Source organism: Heteronotia binoei, chromosome 6 (genome assembly GCF_032191835.1).
Source record: "Heteronotia binoei isolate CCM8104 ecotype False Entrance Well chromosome 6, APGP_CSIRO_Hbin_v1, whole genome shotgun sequence".
Classification (NCBI taxonomy): Eukaryota; Metazoa; Chordata; class Lepidosauria; order Squamata; family Gekkonidae; genus Heteronotia; species Heteronotia binoei.
The window spans coordinates 1-19150 of NC_083228.1; positions in this window are offsets into that span (position 1 = coordinate 1).

Below are 19150 nucleotides of genomic sequence, written 5' to 3' on the forward strand. Positions count from 1 at the left end.
CCCTAACCCTAACCCTAACCCTAACCCTAACCCTAACCCTAACCCTAACCCTAACCCTAACCCTAACCCTAACCCTAACCCTAACCCTAACCCTAACCCTAACCCTAACCCTAACCCTAACCCTAACCCTAACCCTAACCCTAACCCTAACCCTAACCCTAACCCTAACCCTAACCCTAACCCTAACCCTAACCCTAACCCTAACCCTAACCCTAACCCTAACCCTAACCCTAACCCTAACCCTAACCCTAACCCTAACCCTAACCCTAACCCTAACCCTAACCCTAACCCTAACCACCCTAACCCTAACCCTAACCCTAACCCTAACCCTAACCCTAACCCTAACCCTAACCCTAACCCTAACCCTAACCCTAACCCTAACCCTAACCCTAACCCTAACCCTAACCCTAACCCTAACCCTAACCCTAACCCTAACCCTAACCCTAACCCTAACCCTAACCCTAACCCTAACCCTAACCCTAACCCTAACCCTAACCCTAACCCTAACCCTAACCCTAACCCTAACCCTAACCCTAACCCTAACCCTAACCCTAACCCTAACCCTAACCCTAACCCTAACCCTAACCCTAACCCTAACCCTAACCCTAACCCTAACCCTAACCCTAACCCTAACCCTAACCCTAACCCTAACCCTAACCCTAACCCTAACCCTAACCCTAACCCTAACCCTAACCCTAACCCTAACCCTAACCCTAACCCTAACCCTAACCCTAACCCTAACCCTAACCCTAACCCTAACCCTAACCCTAACCCTAACCCTAACCCTAACCCTAACCCTAACCCTAACCCTAACCCTAACCCTAACCCTAACCCTAACCCTAACCCTAACCCTAACCCTAACCCTAACCCTAACCCTAACCCTAACCCTAACCCTAACCCTAACCCTAACCCTAACCCTAACCCTAACCCTAACCCTAACCCTAACCCTAACCCTAACCCTAACCCTAACCCTAACCCTAACCCTAACCCTAACCCTAACCCTAACCCTAACCCTAACCCTAACCCTAACCCTAACCCTAACCCTAACCCTAACCCTAACCCTAACCCTAACCCTAACCCTAACCCTAACCCTAACCCTAACCCTAACCCTAACCCTAACCCTAACCCTAACCCTAACCCTAACCCTAACCCTAACCCTAACCCTAACCCTAACCCTAACCCTAACCCTAACCCTAACCCTAACCCTAACCCTAACCCTAACCCTAACCCTAACCCTAACCCTAACCCTAACCCTAACCCTAACCCTAACCCTAACCCTAACCCTAACCCTAACCCTAACCCTAACCCTAACCCTAACCCTAACCCTAACCCTAACCCTAACCCTAACCCTAACCCTAACCCTAACCCTAACCCTAACCCTAACCCTAACCCTAACCCTAACCCTAACCCTAACCCTAACCCTAACCCTAACCCTAACCCTAACCCTAACCCTAACCCTAACCCTAACCCTAACCCTAACCCTAACCCTAACCCTAACCCTAACCCTAACCCTAACCCTAACCCTAACCCTAACCCTAACCCTAACCCTAACCCTAACCCTAACCCTAACCCTAACCCTAACCCTAACCCTAACCCTAACCCTAACCCTAACCCTAACCCTAACCCTAACCCTAACCCTAACCCTAACCCTAACCCTAACCCTAACCCTAACCCTAACCCTAACCCTAACCCTAACCCTAACCCTAACCCTAACCCTAACCCTAACCCTAACCCTAACCCTAACCCTAACCCTAACCCTAACCCTAACCCTAACCCTAACCCTAACCCTAACCCTAACCCTAACCCTAACCCTAACCCTAACCCTAACCCTAACCCTAACCCTAACCCTAACCCTAACCCTAACCCTAACCCTAACCCTAACCCTAACCCTAACCCTAACCCTAACCCTAACCCTAACCCTAACCCTAACCCTAACCCTAACCCTAACCCTAACCCTAACCCTAACCCTAACCCTAACCCTAACCCTAACCCTAACCCTAACCCTAACCCTAACCCTAACCCTAACCCTAACCCTAACCCTAACCCTAACCCTAACCCTAACCCTAACCCTAACCCTAACCCTAACCCTAACCCTAACCCTAACCCTAACCCTAACCCTAACCCTAACCCTAACCCTAACCCTAACCCTAACCCTAACCCTAACCCTAACCCTAACCCTAACCCTAACCCTAACCCTAACCCTAACCCTAACCCTAACCCTAACCCTAACCCTAACCCTAACCCTAACCCTAACCCTAACCCTAACCCTAACCCTAACCCTAACCCTAACCCTAACCCTAACCCTAACCCTAACCCTAACCCTAACCCTAACCCTAACCCTAACCCTAACCCTAACCCTAACCCTAACCCTAACCCTAACCCTAACCCTAACCCTAACCCTAACCCTAACCCTAACCCTAACCCTAACCCTAACCCTAACCCTAACCCTAACCCTAACCCTAACCCTAACCCTAACCCTAACCCTAACCCTAACCCTAACCCTAACCCTAACCCTAACCCTAACCCTAACCCTAACCCTAACCCTAACCCTAACCCTAACCCTAACCCTAACCCTAACCCTAACCCTAACCCTAACCCTAACCCTAACCCTAACCCTAACCCTAACCCTAACCCTAACCCTAACCCTAACCCTAACCCTAACCCTAACCCTAACCCTAACCCTAACCCTAACCCTAACCCTAACCCTAACCCTAACCCTAACCCTAACCCTAACCCTAACCCTAACCCTAACCCTAACCCTAACCCTAACCCTAACCCTAACCCTAACCCTAACCCTAACCCTAACCCTAACCCTAACCCTAACCCTAACCCTAACCCTAACCCTAACCCTAACCCTAACCCTAACCCTAACCCTAACCCTAACCCTAACCCTAACCCTAACCCTAACCCTAACCCTAACCCTAACCCTAACCCTAACCCTAACCCTAACCCTAACCCTAACCCTAACCCTAACCCTAACCCTAACCCTAACCCTAACCCTAACCCTAACCCTAACCCTAACCCTAACCCTAACCCTAACCCTAACCCTAACCCTAACCCTAACCCTAACCCTAACCCTAACCCTAACCCTAACCCTAACCCTAACCCTAACCCTAACCCTAACCCTAACCCTAACCCTAACCCTAACCCTAACCCTAACCCTAACCCTAACCCTAACCCTAACCCTAACCCTAACCCTAACCCTAACCCTAACCCTAACCCTAACCCTAACCCTAACCCTAACCCTAACCCTAACCCTAACCCTAACCCTAACCCTAACCCTAACCCTAACCCTAACCCTAACCTAGCCTAACCTAGCCTAACCTAGCCTAACCTAGCCTAACCTAGCCTAACCTAGCCTAACCTAGCCTAACCTAGCCTAACCTAGCCTAACCTAGCCTAGCCTAGCCTAGCCTAGCCTAACCTAGCCTAACCTAGCCTAGCCTAACCTAGCCTAGCCTAGCCTAACCTAGCCTAACCTAGCCTAACCTAGCCTAACCTAGCCTAGCCTAACCTAGCCTAACCTAGCCTAACCTAGCCTAGCCTAACCTAACCTAGCCTAACCTAGCCTAACCTAACCTAGCCTAACCTAGCCTAACCTAGCCTAACCTAGCCTAACCTAGCCTAACCTAGCCTAACCTAGCCTAACCTAGCCTAACCTAACCTAGCCTAACCTAGCCTAACCTAGCCTAACCTAGCCTAACCTAGCCTAACCTAACCTAACCTAGCCTAACCTAACCTAGCCTAACCTAGCCTAACCTAACCTAGCCTAACCTAACCTAACCTAGCCTAACCTAACCTAGCCTAACCTAGCCTAACCTAACCTAGCCTAACCTAGCCTAACCTAGCCTAACCTAGCCTAACCTAACCTAACCTAGCCTAACCTAACCTAACCTAGCCTAACCTAGCCTAACCTAGCCTAACCTAGCCTAACCTAGCCTAACCTAACCTAGCCTAACCTAGCCTAACCTAACCTAACCTAACCTAGCCTAACCTAGCCTAACCTAACCTAGCCTAACCTAGCCTAACCTAACCTAGCCTAACCTAGCCTAACCTAACCTAACCTAACCTAACCTAGCCTAACCTAACCTAACCTAGCCTAACCTAACCTAACCTAACCTAACCTAGCCTAACCTAGCCTAACCTAACCTAACCTAACCTAGCCTAACCTAGCCTAACCTAGCCTAACCTAGCCTAACCTAACCTAACCTAACCTAGCCTAACCTAGCCTAACCTAACCTAGCCTAACCTAGCCTAACCTAACCTAACCTAACCTAACCTAACCTAACCTAGCCTAACCTAACCTAGCCTAACCTAACCTAGCCTAACCTAGCCTAACCTAGCCTAACCTAGCCTAACCTAGCCTAACCTAACCTAGCCTAGCCTAACCTAGCCTAACCTAGCCTAACCTAGCCTAACCTAACCTAGCCTAACCTAGCCTAACCTAGCCTAACCTAACCTAACCTAACCTAGCCTAACCTAACCTAGCCTAACCTAGCCTAACCTAACCTAACCTAACCTAGCCTAACCTAACCTAGCCTAACCTAACCTAGCCTAACCTAACCTAACCTAGCCTAACCTAGCCTAACCTAGCCTAACCTAACCTAACCTAACCTAACCTAGCCTAACCTAACCTAACCTAACCTAACCTAGCCTAACCTAGCCTAACCTAACCTAACCTAGCCTAACCTAGCCTAACCTAACCTAGCCTAACCTAGCCTAACCTAACCTAGCCTAACCTAGCCTAACCTAACCTAGCCTAACCTAGCCTAACCTAGCCTAACCTAACCTAGCCTAACCTAGCCTAACCTAGCCTAACCTAGCCTAACCTAACCTAACCTAACCTAACCTAGCCTAACCTAGCCTAGCCTAGCCTAACCTAGCCTAACCTAACCTAGCCTAACCTAACCTAGCCTAACCTAGCCTAACCTAGCCTAACCTAACCTAACCTAGCCTAACCTAACCTAACCTAACCTAGCCTAACCTAGCCTAACCTAACCTAACCTAGCCTAACCTAACCTAACCTAGCCTAACCTAGCCTAACCTACCCTAACCTAACCTAACCTAACCTAACCTAACCTAGCCTAACCTAACCTAGCCTAACCTAGCCTAACCTAGCCTAACCTAACCTAACCTAGCCTAACCTAGCCTAACCTAACCTAGCCTAACCTAACCTAGCCTAGCCTAACCTAGCCTAACCTAACCTAACCTAGCCTAACCTAACCTAACCTAGCCTAACCTAGCCTAACCTAGCCTAGCCTAACCTAACCTAACCTAACCTAACCTAGCCTAACCTAGCCTAACCTAGCCTAACCTAACCTAGCCTAACCTAGCCTAACCTAACCTAGCCTAACCTAGCCTAGCCTAACCTAACCTAGCCTAACCTAGCCTAACCTAGCCTAACCTAGCCTAACCTAGCCTAACCTAGCCTAACCTAGCCTAACCTAGCCTAACCTAACCTAGCCTAACCTAGCCTAACCTAGCCTAACCTAACCTAGCCTAACCTAGCCTAACCTAGCCTAGCCTAACCTAACCTAACCTAACCTAGCCTAACCTAACCTAGCCTAGCCTAACCTAGCCTAACCTAGCCTAGCCTAACCTAACCTAGCCTAACCTAGCCTAACCTAGCCTAACCTAGCCTAACCTAGCCTAACCTGACGACATCAGAGGGTGAAGCTGTGTTTCTCAGAGCTCTGTGAGTGAGTACGCAATTTTGCAATTTTCACCTATTTTTATAATTTTTTCTTGGAATTTTTTTTTACCCCCCTCATTAGAAGACCCTTCCCCCCCTTTTTAAGGGGTTTATGGAACCCCCCCCGGCTGGGGGGGGCTCAAACGAGCAACGACACGAAAATCTAGATCAGGCTCTGAGGCCTAGTTTTTCCCTGAGAGCTTTTGTAATGGAGACTTCTGATCTAGGCCTGAGTGCTTCTGTTGCCTCTCAAAGCCAGGAATCCCCATCAACTCCTGCAGATTTAGTGAACTCTGTTGCTGAAGGCCTTGGGGGACCTGTTGTGAAGGAGGGTGACCTGCAGCAGGCCCCTGGACAGGAAAATTTGGAAGGAGCTGATCCTAAACAAGCAGCCATTAAGGCAGCAGCCATTATACAGAAGGACTTGAAAAGTTTTCCTGTAGATGGGCAACAATTTTCTAAATTGCCTTTGTGTGCAGCTGCTATAGAGACTGATAGTGTCTCTGAAGTTGAAGATCTAGTTGAGCATTTGGTTGAAGTTGAAGGAGAAAGGGACCTTTCTCTTCACCAGGAAGATATACACCTTAGTATGGAGACTTTACCCTCCACAAACCTGATTAATGACACGCCAGAACAGGCAGAAATCACAGTTTCTGGAGACCCATTTACTCTGACCCCAATTGAAGGCGTGGATAATTCTGATAACTCTCCCCCCACACCTATTTCACAGTCTCAAGGCTTGGGGGTTGCACCTATGGACCTATTAGAGCAAACTGAGGAAAGGGAAGCTTCCCTGAGACAGTCTGTACAGGAGGTTTCTCTACTAGCAGAGTCCTCAGTATTACCTACTCAGAAAAGACAAGCCTCTGTATTAGGGGAAAGTGCTGCTTTGTCCTTAAGTTTCAGTGCTCCAGAGGACCATGTCCCTATGGAGGGATCCTTTATTTCTGTGGAGAGAGGTGAAGAAGTTCAGGGCCCTGTGACACCCACTCACCTTAAATCTCCCAGCCTACCCCCTTCCATTAAAAGGCCAAAAAGAGAAAGGGCACAGTCTTCAAAGGTCATCCAGGGAGGACTGTTTGTACCTGAAGGTTCCTCTAAGTTTTCTACTCCAAAGAGGCCTGTGATGAGCACTATAGCCTGCAGGAACATTTGTGAATCCCTCTTTCCTGGCCTGTTACCCCCATCGGAACTGACCCCTGACCTTATGAGATCCCCAAAGAAATGCCCTCAAGGGAAAGAAGCTAAGATCCTTGCTTCCTGGGATCAGGAGAAACAATCATCTCTCAGTGATGGTTTAGCCATCTTAAACCCTAAGGTGATACAAAAGACAGATTTGGCAAAGTTTTGGGGCTTTTTTCTGTTTCATCTTCGGATGCCAGACGTCCTCACGATTAGTCTGGACAAACGCAGGAAAGATGACATTATTGACATGCTAGACAAAATGAAGGAGCTCTTATATGACTTTTTGTTTAACAAACGGGAAGATGATGAGGACCCGGATTTATTGGACAGAATCCTTTACGCCCGTAGCTTGTCCATTAAAATTACGGAACGCCTGCTGATTGGCAGGAAACCCAGGTCCTCGCTAGAAGAGTACCCTTTGTGGTTAACCGATTCGGGTTTTTTGAGTATGTTGAAAGATTTCCTCAGACTGGCAGAATATGTGGATACGAGGGCGGACTATTACCTTTGGGACATCGAAGGATCCGAGATGACTCCGGTCTCGAGACAACGATGGGCTGACTGGCTCAAGGCGGCCGTCCACGCTATGAAAATTCGTATCCGACGGAGGAAAGACCTTGAGGACAACCGACAGGGAACTCCGGGAGGAGAGGCGGTGACGACTGGAACTACATCTCGATGGGCCCTATATACCTGCCAGGGGGAACCTGCTTCTCAGGTCCCCCCGCAAACGGGTGAGGATTTGTCTCCTGGCACCTCAGAATCCATAAGACAGACTGTTCTCTGCTCTACTCCGCCTCCTCCCCCTTTTACTTCTTCTTCTACTACTTCTTCTACTACTGCTCCTATTTCTTCCTTCTCGACTACCTCTGCTTCTATCTATGGTCCACCACTTATGACCTTTGCTCCGGCTATGGGAAGGGGGGCAACAGTGGATTTTCTTTCCATGCCATCTAAGACAGTTGAATTTCAAGCTACAGGGGAGTCTGAAAGATTGAACCTCAAACCCCCTAGGAAGGCTTCAGCTAGAATTAGCGTGAAGGAATTGACCAGGCCACGTTCTAAATATGATACATCTGAAACCCCTTCACCACCTCGAGCTTTAGCAAGTAACTGTAAAACAGTTACGGGGAAACTTAGGAAGGGAATACAACCAGACCGTCCAGCTCACACTCTTCTGACGTCTGGATCATCCGCTCAAGTCTATACTTGCTCAGAACCTGTACCTCCTGTTCTTGGCATTAAAGGCCTACACTTCAGAGCTAGTGATATACATGTTCCAGCTGGCTCTTCAAAGGGCTTTTCGATGCTGAGGGAGAGGGAGGTTATGTCAGGTGTAGAATCTCTGAGCTCCAGCGGAGGGGAGGATGAAAGGTGTGGTGGAGAGGGGGGAAACGCCAATTTCTCGGCTTCGTTGGGAACCTTGGTAGAGAGACAGAGTTTACCTACCCAGATGGTTGAGAGGGAGGAGAGGAGGGAGATGGAGATGGGGAAAAGGGAAGAACCTTCACAACATCTGTCCTGTCCAGAGTCCTTGTCCACTTCTTTTTCATCCTCAGTCCCGACCTTAACTCCAACTGCACCTGCTCACAAATTGCCGGAAAGCACGGAATACCTTGCCGGAGAGCTACCGACACGGGCAAAGGCATCGGGGACTGGACCTCGTCCTACAGGGGCGGCGGACATTGAACTGTCTCCGGTTATTCCATACATGGTGCCTAAGGGTCAGCGTCCTCCGAAGCGTCAACCGGAACCCAAGAACGCATCGACGGGCCGCAGTATGCCTTTAGACAATACTTTGCACGTTCCGGCTCTTAAGGACAATGTTACCGGTGTAACAATTGGGGACAATGAAGTACAGGAGTCTACAGTAACTTTGGTTGGTGAATCATGTCATTCTAATGCCTTTAATATTTCTAAGGTCTCTAATACCTTTAATACCTTTGATACCACCGCGACCTCTGATAGCGGTTATGCTGGTAAGCACAGGATGATTGATGTAGATTATTCAGATGATAAGGGGGAGGGTAAATTGGACCCAAGGAATACGCAGAATGATCCTAACTCGATAGAGTCGGTTACCGTCTTAATTGCACAAGAGGGGAACACAGATAATTGTTCCAACCCCTCTACCCAGAAAGCTATTAAAGGGAGGACTGGGCTCAACAATGTTTCTACATTTCCGGTCACTGAGTTGCCTATACTGATTGGAGATGCACCCGAGGGTACAAGGTCTGCTTTAGACATGGGTACGGTTCACAAATCCCGTCAATCAGACAAACCAGATAAGCTCAATGAGACTAAGGAACTTGGTCTCTCACAGAAAACAGATCATAAAGGGACCCCAAATAAAGCTTCTCCGGTCAGTATTGGACTCGCCTCCCTAAAAGACCACTCTGTGATCCAACTCACTAATCCAGGTCCCTCGATTTCCTCAGCAGACCTGTCGGGTTTGACAGATTCATCAGTGGGCGGTAAGACTACCCAATACTCTCGAGAGGGCAAACCTCGAGGGGCTGAGGGTTCTTCCTCCTCTTACGCCAGCGCCGTACAGGGTAGAAATCCAAGGGCTCAATCGATGAGTGGCAACCAGGTTACCCCGCTTAGCGATTTGAGGGGTCAAAACTCACAATCGGAACAGTCTCGGGGACCCGCTAGAGGTGAACTCCCTAGGAGAGCGGTGAATTACGAACAGGAAAGAATGCTCGATGATAAAATTCTAGAGGAATTTTTTAACGAAGATATGGATGCGGAAGATTCCTTTGATCCTCGACAACGTTTTGTCACTCGTTTTAGATATAGGGGGAGTGACCCCCATAAGTTGTCAGACACTTATATGATCGACACTATTCTTGGGGATTTTTTGGATGTCCCTCGTGACGACATTTTAGCCGTTATTTGCCCTCCGGGTATGAGGGAAACAGATGTATGTGTTGTTTCTGAATTGGCTTTCCAAAGATTCTGGGCTCGGATTCGAGCGGCTACCGCCCGCTCTTCCGATCCTCTGGCCGACTTTGACATTGTTCCTTTGTTTCGGGGAGAAGCAAGGGTTTTAACGGTGTCTTTAAGAACAACCACTGTACCGGAGGAGGACATAGAATATTGGCTGACGCAACACTGTAGAATACTTATGGCTCCCAAGAAAAAACTGAATACTAATGGCATCTGGACAGGGGAATACAAAGCTGTCATTGCTCTTCAGAGAGACTCGAAAAGCCGACTTCAGCACTTACCTAAATATTTTTTTTTAGGTCCAGAAAGGTGTGTGACTAGATATAGCGGCCAACCTCCCGCCTGTTTCCTCTGCGGAGGATACGGCCACATACGTCAGGACTGTTCCTCGCCCCTATGTTCTAACTGTGGGGAGTTTGGTCACCTGTCCACGGGGTGTAAGAAGGGAATTTTTTGCAACCTCTGTCGACAAATGGGTCACACTTATTTGTTATGCCCCTACGCCTTTTATAACATCCAATATCCTAAAGCGTACGAAAGGCTTAAAGAGACTCACTCCGATTTTAGACAACAAACATCTGCCAGACACACCTCCGCTTCTACTTCGCCTAAGAGAGGAGCAACTTCAACAGCCCCCTCCGTGAATGCTCCAGATCCTGACCCTCTACCTGTAGGAAAGGTGCAAGATACCCTAACCGATACACTAACCGAACCCGAAGAACAACTAGGCTGGACTCAAGTCTCACGGAAGAAGATGACCCCCATCAGGGGGATGGTATCTAAGGGTGTTTACAAGAAATTCAAACCTACAAAAGAACAGGAAGTCAACTTGGCTTCACGAAATCGTTTTGAAGCCTTACAGAAGGAAGAGGACCAAGGGCTTCGATGCCGAGAGGACCAAAGGCCAAATGTGTGTGAGAATAGACAAGGGAAAGATGGCGATGACCGCTCAGTTGATATGTTAGAGAATGAAGAGGATGAGGAGTCGGGGGATGACGAAAAGGCCACCTCTGCAACAGTTAAGAACACATTACCAACTTCTCACTTTTTCTTCAACACTTCATCGCCAAAAACCTCCGGCGGGACAACCAACACAGAGAAATATGTCACCAACCTGAGTCGTTGGGGGAAGATGGTGACAGCTCTGGATGAAACCGAATTGGAGCAATTGATTCGTGAGATGAGGCAGGAGTATGCAGCGGCCAAAGACAATTTGGAGCGACAGGAGACCGCATTTCGGCGGATGTGGGAACAAGGTACGACACCATCGGGTTCTAAAGCCGAGGAAAGAAAGATTCGTGCTTATGAGTCGAAGAAACCCCGCTTAGTGGAACATCTTCAGATAGTTAGAACCCAGCTCGCCATGGCCACCAACGAGGCGGATAAAAGAAGGGAACTGAAGGACGTGGCTCGTATGGAGGAAGAGTCGGCAGGTTCAGACTCGGACCTCTCTGACATGGAATTCGTGGAGGCAGAAGCCAAAGACAGGCAGAAAGACACAGAGCGGGATGCCGAAAAGAAACCAAGAGGAATGGCTCAAACCGATCCAATGGACTCGAAAGACACAAACCAGGATGCAGACAATCAACAAGAGCCTCAGGAAAATCTCGAAGTTCATCAGATTTCGCAGGAAGGTACTCAACAGGGAGAGCGGCAACCGGCAATCCAGCAGCACACGCCGCTCGCTTCCGGACAACAAGGCGAAATTCCTTCTCGACTCCCATCACCTCTTGAAGCGGATAACTCGCAACCCTGTCCTACTCTGCCTCCCAATCAGGAGCTTTACCTCTTACAGCCTCATCTGTACCCTTCGCCCGTCAACCTAAGTAAAGGGGATAAGACTTCTGAGGAAGCCTCCCCTTTACTCCCCAGTGAAGCCGCACTTCCCTCCCCTAGGGAAGGGGCGGGTAATCAAGGTTTGCCAACGCTCGAGACAACTGTAAACAAGACGGAGACTTGCTAACAGCCAAGACCCCCTTTCCCTTTTTATCTCAATTTTTTCTTTATCATGGCCCTCTCCATCTTATCCTGGAATTGCAACGGGCTTCGGCAGCCCTCCCGGAGAGAGGAAATTTTTTACGCTTGTGCCCATATTCAAACTCACATTTTAATTTTATTGGAAACTAACATCAGCTCTCCGAGAGAACGGAGTGAAGCGCAACGGGATTGGACTTGGGGACCTTCCATCTGGTCGCTCAAGCTCGAGCACGGGGCGGGGGGGATAGGGATTTTACTCAAAGCATCCAGCGAAGTCCAGACGATAAGGACGATACACGCCTCCCCCGGCCATTTAGTCGTATTAGACTTCAATTTCCTGACTCACCCTGGCCCCTCACTAGTTAAATATAGACTGTTGGCGCTTTACGCTCCCGTCGATGTTAAGAAACGGAGGGCTCTCTGGGAGGTCTTAAAAGATTTCTCTCGAACCCACAGAACGTTAATAGTGGTGGGAGACTTCAACAATCGCTCGGAGGAGGGGGACAGAGTAAGGTGGGGGGACAGCGGTCCGGCACCCGCCAAGCCTTTAAATGTGGAAGAATTACAACTAAAAGCTTTCTTGAAAGACCACTTGACTCTGACGGACTTGGGCTTAAGCCACACGGGTCGTATGGATTTCCTTCCCACTCACCACAGGGATTTTTTCGTAAAGAAATTCGGACACTACGGTGAGAGTAAAATGACCTACTACCACCCTCTAAACCTCAGCAGGATCGACCGATTCTGGTGTCCCTCATCTCTGCTTCCGGCTCAATTGAACTTAATCTTTACGATTTGGTCGGACCACGCCATGTTGCACGCCGTTCTTTCTACCCCTGCCCGACAGGCACCCGCACAGCTGCGATGGAGGCTGATGGACAGAGATCTTAAGGCCTTTTTGATGCTAAGGGAGCTCCGTCAACTGATCTCTTATCACAGCTTATTCGTCAACGAAGACTCCATCGTTACCTGGTGGGAAAACCTTAAGAAAGCGATGAAGAAGACAGCGATGAGGGTCAAGGGGATTAACTCCTCAAAAGAACTGAGGGACTATCATAAGGCCATTGCCGGATTCCTGAGCATTCAGTGGAGAAGGGACAAGGGCATGGCCTATGATAAGGAACGCTTGGCTCAGCATCAGGGCACCATCAAATCGTATCAGCTAGCGCAGCGGCGGCAGCGGCGCTTAACTTTTCTGGCGAGAGCATCGGGACCCCTTCTCGTTAAAGGGGAATGGCAAAAAGATCGGCAGTCTACTCCGATGACCCGCCTGACGCTCCTGAGACCGGAGGCACCCACCGGGGACATCGTCGGCTCGAGAGACATCGCCTTCTACCTCTCCGAATTTTATAACAAATTCTATGAGACCCCTCCTAACGAAAGAGACGCCGTTTCGAATATGGAAAACATAGCACTTTATCTGGACTCCATCGAGAGCTGGAACTGCCGATTACCGGAGAGCGTGCAATCCCAGATGTGTTCTCCCTTTACCGAAGAGGAGGTCGCTTCGTCTATCGGTTGCGGAAGAAGGAATTCGACTCCAGGACCTGACGGTCTGTCGTACGCTTTTTACAGGGAACTTAAAGACCTCGTTCTCCCGATTTTAACCAGACTTTTCAACTTCATGCTAGAACGCGGCCAGGTGGGAACAAGTTTTAAAGAGGGAGTGATGATCTTTATTTTTAAAGGGGGGGATCCGACCAAGGTAACCAATTGGAGACCGATCACTATCTCCAACGTGGACTACCGTATCTTCACCAGGGTCGTGAATAATCGCTTTAAAGCCGTCATAGGGTCGCTCATCGATCACGGGCAGACGAGCGCGATACCGGGACGTAAAATGGTACACACCACGTGCACCTTTAGGCAGGCTTTCCACTCCATCAAGAAGGAACGGAGAACGCAGAGGTTGCTGCAGTTGGATCAGAGCAAAGCGTTCGACCGGGTGTCGCATCAGTTTTTATGGTCCCTGTTGGCCCGATGCTCCTTTCCGGCCGTACTGATCGATCTGCTGAAACACCTGTATTCCGGCGCTAGGGTTCAGCCGTGGGTGGACGGACAGAGCGGCCCTTTCTTCGAAATACACCGTGGTCTTCGACAGGGGTGCCCGCTGAGCCCTCTGCTCTATGTTCTAACCCTGGAACCTTTGTTACGGGCGGTAAAAACAGACCCTCTCATCAAAGGATTCGCCTCCACCGAAGTCCCTACTTTCCGTCTCTCCAGTATAGCACACGCAGACGATACTTACGTGTGGCTCTCGGACCTCCAGGATCTGGAGAGGACCAAACGCCACATTTGGCGGTACCAACGGGTTTCGGGAGCTCGTATCAACCTCGACAAGAGCAAGCTCTACTTGTTAGACGGAAAGTCCGAAATCATCTCGGTGAGCTCTGTTGAGTCTTGCACGGAACCCACGGAGCAAAGGTGTCAATACGAATCCTCCTCAGTCCCTGACCCGATCCCAGTAGGAGACAACGTGTTGAAAATCCTGGGCATCTCCTTCGATTTAACGGAAAACGGCTGGAAGGAGAACTGGTTCAGATGGGAGAGCGCAGTGTCCAAGAGGCTGGAATGTTGGAAGAACTGGCGCCTCTCCACTAGTCAGAAAATCCAGTTCTTTACCACGTACTGCATCCCCGCGGGGAATTATCTGGCAGGTGTTTTCCCCCCACCCGAACCCATCGTGGCCTCCGTAACACGAAGGGTGTTCTCGTGGCTTTTTGGCACCTTAAATTTTCCTTTGGCCAGAGCCGTATCCTACGACAGACAGCAAAACGGAGGGCTAGGACTGTTGGAAGTAGGCTTATGGTTTTTGTGCAATTTTTTCAACGTGAACTGGGGGTGGCTGGGTGATATTCAGAACTCAGGTTCGGATCCTACCTTAAGCTCGGAAGGCGCGCGCTTGCACTTTTTAAAATCTTGGATGGCAGTTTCTTGGGGAAAGGCGTGGTGGGTGGAGGAAGGACGTATCCCCCGGTTAAACTTGCACACCGCTAGAGCCACACCGACCTTTTTACTGGAAATTTGGAGGGCGGTGAAAAGGTATCAGTTCACGGCTCACCTGGTCAAGACCTCATGCTCGGGAGAGAAGGGCCGAACGGGGAAAATGTACTGGGAGGTGTTGAAAAAGGCTTTTCTTGACCCTTACTACCAGAGAAGGGCTCTAAAGAACACCATCTCGGCTTACCTGAGAGAACCCACGTTCCCCATCCCCAGCTTTTCTGATGCGTCCATCCCCTTTTACTACCGGGACTTGAGGTGGCGGGCTTATCATCAGGTACTATGGGTGGGGGGGCAACGGTTCGGACTACCGATGGAACAGAAGGCCTGCCCCAGGGTAGATTGCATCAGTTTTCTTTTGTCAGACCCGGGGAGGTTCGCGGACCAGTACAGAAGAGAGGCCACCATAGAAACCGTACAGCACGCGGTATCCGCATGCGTAGCCGTTCGTAAAGAACGCGCATCCGTAGCCAGGACTCTTCGTTGGCCGTACTTGTTGCACCAACCCTGGGAAGTGATGGTCTCGGGATTAGAACCTCCGGAGGGGTACGGTCACCCGGGTCAACCATGGCCCCCGGCCGTTAAGGGTCACGGGGCGGCGATCTTATCCTCTCAGAACGTACCGCGTAAGGTGCCGTGGTCGTTGGTCCGTTTGGTTAATTTAGTTATTCTTTACGTTGTTTTTCAAAATAGACGACAGGAAATGGTATCCAAAAAGAGCACTCCCACAAAGAACACGGTGATGAGAGTCACACAAGCCCTTTCCCAAGTCAAAATGTGGGAGAAACAAAAGACTAAGGAATCTGTATGGTGGAAGAGGTGGAAGTGGTTTGAGGTGGTCAATCCGCCCGTTCCTTGAGAAACATTTGTTTAAACTTTAATAAAGTTTAAACTTTAATAAAGTTTAATAAAAAATTAATTTCTTTCCTGAAACAAAGTAAACTTTTCACTGTTGTTGAAGTCCACATCTGACAATTTCGTTCGTACAAAAAGTTATATTATGGTGTAATTATGTAACGGTATAGCTTTTAATTTATGTAACCTAGGGTACGCAGGATCAGTATATGATGTATTCTATGGTACTTAAATGTAAATGACATATTATGAGAGACATATCTGTATTTGAAATAATTTCCCTTTGTTTGTATGTGGAAAGGATAATTTAAATAAAAATCATTATTTTCCTAAAAAAAAAAAAAATCATTATTTCCCTAACCCTAACCCTAACCCTAACCCTAACCCTAACCCTAACCCTAACCCTAACCCTAACCCTAACCCTAACCCTAACCCTAACCCTAACCCTAACCCTAACCCTAACCCTAACCCTAACCCTAACCCTAACCCTAACCCTAACCCTAACCCTAACCCTAACCCTAACCCTAACCCTAACCCTAACCCTAACCCTAACCCTAACCCTAACCCTAACCCTAACCCTAACCCTAACCCTAACCCTAACCCTAACCCTAACCCTAACCCTAACCCTAACCCTAACCCTAACCCTAACCCTAACCCTAACCCTAACCCTAACCCTAACCCTAACCCTAACCCTAACCCTAACCCTAACCCTAACCCTAACCCTAACCCTAACCCTAACCCTAACCCTAACCCTAACCCTAACCCTAACCCTAACCCTAACCCTAACCCTAACCCTAACCCTAACCCTAACCCTAACCCTAACCCTAACCCTAACCCTAACCCTAACCCTAACCCTAACCCTAACCCTAACCCTAACCCTAACCCTAACCCTAACCCTAACCCTAACCCTAACCCTAACCCTAACCCTAACCCTAACCCTAACCCTAACCCTAACCCTAACCCTAACCCTAACCCTAACCTAGCCTAACCTAGCCTAACCTAGCCTAACCTAGCCTAACCTAGCCTAACCTAGCCTAACCTAGCCTAACCTAGCCTAACCTAGCCTAACCTAGCCTAGCCTAGCCTAGCCTAGCCTAACCTAGCCTAACCTAGCCTAGCCTAACCTAGCCTAGCCTAGCCTAACCTAGCCTAACCTAGCCTAACCTAGCCTAGCCTAGCCTAGCCTAACCTAGCCTAACCTAGCCTAACCTAGCCTAGCCTAACCTAACCTAGCCTAACCTAGCCTAACCTAACCTAGCCTAACCTAGCCTAACCTAGCCTAACCTAGCCTAACCTAGCCTAACCTAGCCTAACCTAGCCTAACCTAGCCTAACCTAACCTAGCCTAACCTAGCCTAACCTAGCCTAACCTAGCCTAACCTAGCCTAACCTAACCTAACCTAGCCTAACCTAACCTAGCCTAACCTAGCCTAACCTAACCTAGCCTAACCTAACCTAACCTAGCCTAACCTAACCTAGCCTAACCTAGCCTAACCTAACCTAGCCTAACCTAGCCTAACCTAGCCTAACCTAGCCTAACCTAACCTAACCTAGCCTAACCTAACCTAACCTAGCCTAACCTAGCCTAACCTAGCCTAACCTAGCCTAACCTAGCCTAACCTAACCTAGCCTAACCTAGCCTAACCTAACCTAACCTAACCTAGCCTAACCTAGCCTAACCTAACCTAGCCTAACCTAGCCTAACCTAACCTAGCCTAACCTAGCCTAACCTAACCTAACCTAACCTAACCTAGCCTAACCTAACCTAACCTAGCCTAACCTAACCTAACCTAACCTAACCTAGCCTAACCTAGCCTAACCTAACCTAACCTAACCTAGCCTAACCTAGCCTAACCTAGCCTAACCTAGCCTAACCTAACCTAACCTAACCTAGCCTAACCTAGCCTAACCTAACCTAGCCTAACCTAGCCTAACCTAACCTAACCTAACCTAACCTAACCTAGCCTAACCTAACCTAGCCTAACCTAACCTAGCCTAACCTAGCCTAACCTAGCCTAACCTAGCCTAACCTAGCCTAACCTAACCTAGCCTAGCCTAACCTAGCCTAACCTAGCCTAACCTAGCCTAACCTAACCTAGCCTAACCTAGCCTAACCTAGCCTAACCTAACCTAACCTAACCTAGCCTAACCTAACCTAGCCTAACCTAGCCTAACCTAACCTAACCTAACCTAGCCTAACCTAACCTAGCCTAACCTAACCTAGCCTAACCTAACCTAACCTAGCCTAACCTAGCCTAACCTAGCCTAACCTAACCTAACCTAACCTAACCTAGCCTAACCTAACCTAACCTAACCTAACCTAGCCTAACCTAGCCTAACCTAACCTAACCTAGCCTAACCTAGCCTAACCTAACCTAGCCTAACCTAGCCTAACCTAACCTAGCCTAACCTAGCCTAACCTAACCTAGCCTAACCTAGCCTAACCTAGCCTAACCTAACCTAGCCTAACCTAGCCTAACCTAGCCTAACCTAGCCTAACCTAACCTAACCTAACCTAACCTAGCCTAACCTAGCCTAGCCTAGCCTAACCTAGCCTAACCTAACCTAGCCTAACCTAACCTAGCCTAACCTAGCCTAACCTAGCCTAACCTAACCTAACCTAGCCTAACCTAACCTAACCTAACCTAGCCTAACCTAGCCTAACCTAACCTAACCTAGCCTAACCTAACCTAACCTAGCCTAACCTAGCCTAACCTACCCTAACCTAACCTAACCTAACCTAACCTAACCTAGCTAACCTAGCCTAACCTAGCCTAACCTAGCCTAACCTAACCTAACCTAGCCTAACCTAGCCTAACCTAACCTAGCCTAACCTAACCTAGCCTAGCCTAACCTAGCCTAACCTAACCTAACCTAGCCTAACCTAACCTAACCTAGCCTAACCTAGCCTAACCTAGCCTAGCCTAACCTAACCTAACCTAACCTAACCTAGCCTAACCTAGCCTAACCTAGCCTAACCTAACCTAGCCTAACCTAGCCTAACCTAACCTAGCCTAACCTAGCCTAGCCTAACCTAACCTAGCCTAACCTAGCCTAACCTAGCCTAACCTAGCCTAACCTAGCCTAACCTAGCCTAACCTAGCCTAACCTAGCCTAACCTAACCTAGCCTAACCTAGCCTAACCTAGCCTAACCTAACCTAGCCTAACCTAGCCTAACCTAGCCTAGCCTAACCTAACCTAACCTAACCTAGCCTAACCTAACCTAGCCTAGCCTAACCTAGCCTAACCTAGCCTAGCCTAACCTAACCTAGCCTAACCTAGCCTAACCTAGCCTAACCTAGCCTAACCTAGCCTAACCTGACGACATCAGAGGGTGAAGCTGTGTTTCTCAGAGCTCTGTGAGTGAGTACGCAATTTTGCAATTTTCACCTATTTTTATAATTTTTTCTTGGAATTTTTTTTTACCCCCCTCATTAGAAGACCCTTCCCCCCCTTTTTAAGGGGTTTATGGAACCCCCCCCGGCTGGG